General features: G+C 44.0%; 1 protein-coding gene across 1 annotated transcript in view; it reads right to left on the reverse strand.

Moving 5' to 3' along the window:
- Window positions 1–2933, reverse strand: part of ARPC1A (actin related protein 2/3 complex subunit 1A) — a 27030-nt gene extending 24097 nt beyond the window's left edge. The window contains exon 1 of the mRNA XM_029221096.1: window positions 2776–2933. The gene's annotated coding sequence lies outside the window, so the exon portion shown is untranslated. The remainder of the gene's footprint in view (window positions 1–2775) is intronic.
- Between the last annotated feature and the right edge of the window lie 4758 nt (window positions 2934–7691).

Raw genomic sequence — 7691 nt, forward strand, 5'->3', positions numbered from 1 at the left:
AGGGCTTCCCTGGTGGCGCAGTGGTTGAGAGTCTGCCTGCCGATGCAGGGGACACGGGTTCGTGCCCCGGTCCAGGAAGATCCCACATGCCGCGGAGCGGCTGGGCCTGTGAGCCATGGCTGCTGAGCCTGCGCGTCCGGAGCCTGTGCTCCGCAACAGGAGAGGCCACAACAGCGAGAGGCCCGCGTACCGCAAAAAAAAAAAGTTCTCAATTTATATTAAAAAAAAAAGGTGCAGACAAAGGCTTTCTCATTCTAAACCTCATGGTTATAAGCAATGCAGCAAAGCCTTCAAAAGAGGTAAACATTTACTCAATTGCATAATTATTTCTAAAATCGCATTTCTAATTTCGTTATAGCATTCAAGTTCCATATTTGGACATACACTTAGACCTGTACTTCCTTCTATAATCATGTGGCTATTTTAAGTCTGTAGGCCAAGACAACACTCATGTTTGTCAGATTCATAAGACACCAGTAAACACAGCCTGTGTTCATTAAACTCAGTGTGAAAGCAGAATAATGACAATTTGAATTTTGTACAAAGAAAAAGAAACCTCTGTCGTAGGGTGATAATTATAATTTCTAAACTGTGATTCATATTTAAGTGAAATCTGAAAAACTCTGTCTTAACGAGGGTAGAGAGAAGAAAAAGGGAGAGACAAAAAGGTGCTGCATTAAATTTAACAAACTTCTACTGATGAACTTTTAATGTCCAGCACAGAGACAGAAAGAACAATTTATAGGACATTATGATTCCAGGGACCCCCTCCACCCCCCAACTCCTTTCTTCACCTATCACTTGAGTCATCCTGGTATTTGGTTAGCCATGGGCTGTGGAGCCAAGAGGACCTGGGTTTGAATCCTGGCTTTGACACACAGTAGCTAGGAAACCCTGGGCAGGTCACTCAATATCTCTAAAACTCATTTTTCTTCATCTGTAAAATGGACACAGAACTGACATCCCAAGGCCAGTGGTAACAGGATTAAATAATACGTGAAAGCATGTAGTTCAAAGCCTAGCCTAAAACAGATGCTCGTTAAGTTAAATTAGTTAGTTCCCTTTCTTCCTCTGACCCAAGGCTGTTGAAACCATCCCTAGAAATACACACCAGTAAGTACCCTCTGAACTTGGAAACACCTACCTAGGCTTTAAATTCTCGGTCCTGGAGCTTTAAAGTATTTGTACTGTGGGGATTTCAGTTCCCTGCTTGGGGTCAGTTTTTGAGACTGTGATTCATCCAGTTTCTAATTGCTCTCAATACCCAGCCCAGCAATAGCAGGTGCTCTGACAAGGTCACCACACCCTCCCCAGCGTTCAGAGACAGGTTCCAACTCCAGGCACCAGTCTCACCAGCAGACCAAACTTCCTTAGGCAGAACCTGTTTCAGCACAGGATTAGTTACCTAGATCTGATACTCTCCCCCAGCAGGAGATTTAATTTTTCGAGAATGATCCCCTCCTTTAATTGTGGGAAGTAGATAAATTAACCTCGGAAGGCCTCCGAATAGGTTGTGCAGGAAGCAGCCACTTACACCTACTCCCTCACAGGGCAAAAAATTGCCTCCTGAATGATACCTTCTCCTTTTCTTTCTTTTTTCTTTTTTTTAAAGATACCTGAAAAACCCAGGGCCTCCGGGAAACCAAAAGGTTAGATTTAAAAACTGATAAAAGAGGGCAGAACTAGGATAATTTAGGTAATTTCAGCAATGAGTTGAAATAGATAAAAGTAGGTCAGCATTTCCTTCCGGTTCCAAAGCCCCAGTATGAGAACAGATGGCTTTATAATTAAAGATTCTAAACTACAATTTATTAAGTGCCTGCCATGTGCCCAGCAGTGTAGTAAGTACCAGGTTGGGGCCAGAAACATAAATAAATCTGACACTTTCCTGGTCCTCAAATCTGGGGGGAGAAGCGTAGAAGAGGAAGGGGAGATAGATACACAGACAGAGAACGCCGAGAAGCAGGAATAACTGCTAACATTTATTGAGCACCTACTCTGGGCCAGGAACTATCCTAAGCATTTATGCAAATAAACTCACTGGAGCCTCAGAAACCCCCTGAGGATCCTATTACTACAGATGAGAAAACGGGGACTCAGAGAAGCAATCTTCCCAGGGTCATCCAAGCAATGGTGGCGCCGGGATGGCAATCTGGGCAGCCGAACCGAAGGGGTGTGGTGGGAAAGGCGCTACAAAAGGGTTCCACGGAGCGACCAGGAGCGAAGAGGTACAACTGTGACTTAGGGGAAGGCGGCACCCAAGCGGGGGGGATTCTTAAAGAACTCGGGGGAACGTTCTTCTCGAGCTCGGTAAGGTCCCCCAACATCTGAAGGATGGAAGGCGGCCCTAGACAAGAGCCAAACATTCCAGGGGCGCCTATGGCGCGCAGGGACCCTATTCTAGACGCTGAAGAAAGGAATGAACGGTGCCTCGTGACGCTCGACTGGGGGGAGATGATTCCATTCACCACAATATTAGAGACTGGGATAAATGCCCACAATGGAAGCGCAGAAGAAGCAACCTTTAATTCTGGCATCGGAGAAGGCTTGGCGCTCGAAAATCGTGAAAATGGGATCTGGACGTGTGGGGACCCCAGGGCTCGGCAGGCCCCTCTGAGAACGCGGCTTCCCCGCCCCCTCCCCCCGGCCCGCCCCTCAGCCTCAGGGCCCCACGGCCTAAGCCCCCGCCTCGCCGCCCCCGCGGGTTCAGATCCGGGACGAGGCCGGCCCAGGGGAGGCCGGCAAGGCCAGAAACTCGCCCCTGCTGCGCCTTACCTGGGGGTCGGGGCCGTCCGAACGGGCTCGGAGCGTTGAATTCGCGGACTCTGGTCAGTCGACGCGAACAGGCTCCGGCGAGCGCGGGCGAACGACCGAGGCCCTGAGGGAGCGGCTGACAGATCCCGGAAGTGGCCACGGCGCCTGCGCAGCGCGGCTGGGGCGGTCGGCGCACGCGCACAGCCGGGCGCGCGGCCGGGGTCCCCGAGCGCGTCCGGCGGGGGAGGGTCGGGCCTGAGGGGAAGCTGCTGCCTCTGCGAAGTCGGCGTCAGAAAACCGCTGGAAGGTGGTGGCGCGACAGCGTGGACGTCTTACTGATTCCCTCGAAAAATGTCCTCAGACTCACGGACCGAAGTGTGTGGAGCCTTGGCGCTTTCACAAGTGCATTGGTCACGAAATGAGGTACTGAGAATTGGGGCCTTTTGAGCCACACGGACCGACAAATCCCTATGTTTTTCTCCCTTCATAGAGGCCCCGTCAGAGCCCGTCTCCCTCTGTGGAAGTCTCTCCAAGGAACCTTCTCGACCCTTCCCCGGTCAGAATCGCTTGTTCCCTGTTCCCGAGATGGCGCCACAGCACCGGGGAGTTGGGAGAGTTCAACTGCCCCCTAAACACAGGAAGACAATGCCCTGAACCCCTCTTCCCGCTAGACTGGTTGCTCTTGAACCCACAGAAATTCTGAACCGGCTCTCCTGGCCCTGGGGCGGTTTACAAGTTTGACCCCCAATGCTTGGCTGTCAGGTGATGTTCACCAAAGTGAACTCGTCAAATTCCCTACTTCAGAGTCACACTGTGTTCTCTGGGGCTGTTCATGGAGCAGTAACGCCCTGGAAGTAATTGTTGTATTTGGTCCCATGGCTACAAAGCCTTTGGTCTTAAGGGCGATCGAGGACAGATTGAGAGCTGAAAGATCATTTTCAGTTAATCACTCCCTCCTGAAGACAACATCCTGGTAAAGAAAGGACAGCACGCGTGGAAGCAAGGATTCCTCGTGTGTCTGCAAGTTAGGTGAACTAATCCAGAAGTACGTAGAGTTGGTACCCAGAGTCAAAATACCTACCGTGTTTTATTAAGATCCCACCTCTTTACAAAGGACAGTTCCTTCTTTGAAGGAGTTTATAATCCGGGCAGATGAGGGTGACACATGCAAATCAGTAATAACCAGGCTCTTTATGATACATGACAAGGTAAGAAATAATTTAGCCTCAGAAAAGTAACAGTGAGACGTTTAATGTTAGTCACTGGTTCTATCGTTTGAGTTAATATTTTGCTTTTCAGCCTAAGCAAAGCTTACCGTTTGATGCATTTCCTTTCATGTTTTATGAGCCATTCCAGATGATAGACTCTTAGTTCCACAGGGGCTCGAAGTGAAACCATCTTGTTCTGTACTGAAGAAACAGGACCAGAGGATTTTGAGAGTTGAGGAAGGTTTTGATGTAAGTCAGTGGCAGGGCTGACCTGATGCCTAGTCCAGAACATAGCCCCTAATCCCATCATGTTCTGGTGTAAGAGCCAGTTTGAGTTACAAGAAGGGCAAGTTATTTTTAGTGTTTGTTTTTTAGACTAGTGTAATGACCTTGATCTAGTATCCAATATGAGGACTCTGCCTTTTAAAAAATTAATTCCAGGGAAGGTGGTACTTAGAAATGGGAAACAGGAGGAAGAGAGTGGTTGGACACTGCCATGGGATGATTTTATTTGCTTAATAGATTCACTTGGAATTGATGATATTGCAAGAGCGCCCCTCCTACCATCTCGCTGTGGTTTCTTGTTTGTGTCTTTGGGTGTAGAAGATCTTTTTTGGTAGGTTCTGGTCTTTATTATGGATGGTTGTTCAGCAGTTGTGATTTTGGTGAGCTCGTGATAGGAGGTGAGCTCGTGATAGGAGGTGAGCTCAAGGTCCTTCTGCTCCGCCATCTTGTCCCAGCCCCTCTCAGTTGGAATTGGAATAGGATTGAATTGAAGCTTTGATCAAGCTTCAAGTCATCAAATAATGAGTATTCACCAAGTGCCAAGTATTGTGTCAAGCATTTTGTGCAGTGTACAGAAGAGTTGGGTAAAATTCCACTGTCCTCAAGGAACTTAGAGACTAGGATGAAACCAGTTCACACATATTTTAAATACAAGGAAATGCATGGTGCTTCGAACCTGGAAGTTCCTAGTTAATGTTTGTTGAATGAAACTATGAATAAATGAAAACAGTCTGGGGTTTCGACTGGTTACCCCCAGTTGTGAATGGGAAGGGGGTTTGTATAGACACATCAGGAACATAACCAATCATAGGTTGGAAAGGTTATGTGTTTGCAAACATCTAAGGATTTCCTCCTGTTCAGGAGACCTTTGATTTAGTTTCTGGAATGTTGATTTGGAGAGTAAGAAGATTGGTTCTTGCTTGTACCACCAGCTGAATGACAGTGAACACTTACTGCCAATTTGCCTCCATTTCTCTTACATGGGTTAAGGCCTGCCACCTATTTATTCACCACAAGACTCTTGGAAATGTTACTGAATCAATGCATATAAAAGATATAAGTTAACAGAAGGACAAAAACCTAAATGCATACTCTGTGTTAATACTTAATAATCCTTATGATTTAGATATTGCCCCAATTGCTGGGTGTGGCCCCAAGGGGGGAAGGTTTCCTATAGAAAGGATTTTATACAATTAGTGCAGAGGGATTGAAAAATGCATGCAGGTTTTTCCACTCTAGGCTGCTCACCCAGTTCATTTCCATAGCGCAGGGATGGGACCAGTTTATGGGATGTCTAGGGACGTAAGATAGTCTCAGGTGGTATATAAATAGCATACAATCACTAATAACCATACTTACAAGAACAAGCAGATAAGCATACTTATGAATACTAAGTATCGTTTTCCAAATTTGATAAGTGAAATCTGTAGTCTGCAAGCCTGTAAATCTCCTGGAGGCCAGGGCCACTTCTTACACATTTTGTTTCTGACACATTTTTTTCATGTTTTTATGGAATCTTCTATTATTTTAATAAAAAGGTAGTATGATGGACAGCTTAAGAGAGTTCATTGACTGGAAATAAATTGAACTGGGTTCAAATTCTTACTCTGCAGCTTACCAGCTACAGTACATATATGACTTTGGGCAAGTCAATCAACTTCTATAAGTTTCTGTCAAATGAGGATAATAGTTCCCACCTCTTAGGGTGGTTCTAAGGATTAAAATAGATGACATATATACAGTACTTGAGTGCGTGACACATTAAAAGCAGCCAATAAATTGTGGTAATTACTGTTTGAGAATACTGTACCAAATTGATTGTCATAATTTATTATTTCCCAATTTTTTTTTTCCCCAGTCTGTGGCTTCTCTTGGTTCATTCTCTTAATGTCGCTCAAAGAGCAGAAGATCTTAATTTTGAGGAAGTCCATTTATCAAGTGTCCTGTTTAAGAAATTTTTGCTTAATTCAAGGTTATATAGATTTTTTTTCCTGTATTTTTCTATAAGTTTTATAGTTTTTACACTGATTGATTTCAGGGTGTTAAACTAAACTTGCATTGTTGGGAAAAGTCCTACTTGGTCTTGATGTATTATTCTTTTTATACAATATTGTATTCGGTTGTTAAAATTTTGTTAAGAATTTGACAATTTAAAATATAATTTAAAATCTTTGCTTATGGAGGGTATTGTTTTGTAATTTACTTTTCTTGTAATTTCTAGTTTTGGTATCCGAGTAATTCTGGCCTCGTAAAATGCGTTCAGAAGTATTCCTTTCTCTTCAGTTTTCTGGAGGCGTTTGTGTAGAATTAGCATTTTAATATTTCTAAACATGGGAGTTTTTTTAAAAAATAAATTTATTTATTTATTTTTGGCTGCGCTGGGTCTTCGTTGCTGCACACGGGCTTTCTCTAGTTGCGGCAAGCAGGGGCTACCCTTCGTTGCGGTGCGTGGGCTTCTCATTGTGGTAGCTTCTCTTGTTGCGGAGCACAGCCTCTAGGCACGCGGGCTTCAGTAGTTGCAGCACACAGGCTCAGTAGTTGTGGCTCGCGGGCTCTATCATAAGGCTCTATCATTACCTCATTTGACAGAAACTTATAGAAGTAGTTGTGGCGCATGGGCTTAGTTGCTCCGCGGCATGTGGGATCTTCCAGGACCAGGGCTTGAACCTGTGTCCCCTGCATTGGCAGTTGGATTCTTAACCACTGCACCACCAGGGAAGCCCAACATGGAAGTTTTAAGTTATATTTTTGTTAAAGATTTCTGCCTTAACTGCATAATTTCTAGCTTAACTACTGATTTGGTTTTGCTTGTTTATTCTTTCAGTTGCTAAGAAAGGTGTGTTAATACATCCCAAATGATTGTAGATTTGTCTATCTCTAATTCTGTCATTTTTTTCCTTTATGTATTTTGAGGCTATATTATAGGTGCCTCTATTTTATATAATATGTTAGGTTTTTTGATAAAGTGAATGTTTTACCATTATGAAATGTTCCTTTCTGATAGTGCTTTTTGTCTTAACGTTTGCTTCTCTGATATTAATATAGCATCCCCAGCTTTCTTTTGGTTAGTGTTTGCCCGGTATATCTTTTTCTCTCTTTTTACTTTAAACTTTTCTATTACCTTATGTTATTAGATGAGCTGCTCATAAACAACATATAGTTGCATTTTATTTTTATAGCATGTTTATCTTTTAACTTGAAACATCCAGTCCATTTACATTTAAAGTAATTACTGATATATTGGAGTTGAACCCTACCATCTTATCATTTACTTTATTTTTGTCCTATTCTGTTTCTTTTTCTCTTCTTTCTTGCCTTCTTTTGGATTGATTTTTATTTTTTAATTTTATTTTTTGGCCGCGCCGTGCATCATATGGGATCTTAGTTCCCTGACCAGGGATTGAACCTGAGTCCCCTGCATTAGAAGCTTGGAGTCTTTTTTTT

The sequence above is a fragment of the Monodon monoceros genome, unplaced genomic scaffold (assembly GCF_005190385.1).
Source record: "Monodon monoceros isolate NGI ecotype Baffin Bay Population unplaced genomic scaffold, NGI_Narwhal_1 Super_Scaffold_13, whole genome shotgun sequence".
Lineage (NCBI taxonomy): Eukaryota > Metazoa > Chordata > Mammalia > Artiodactyla > Monodontidae > Monodon > Monodon monoceros.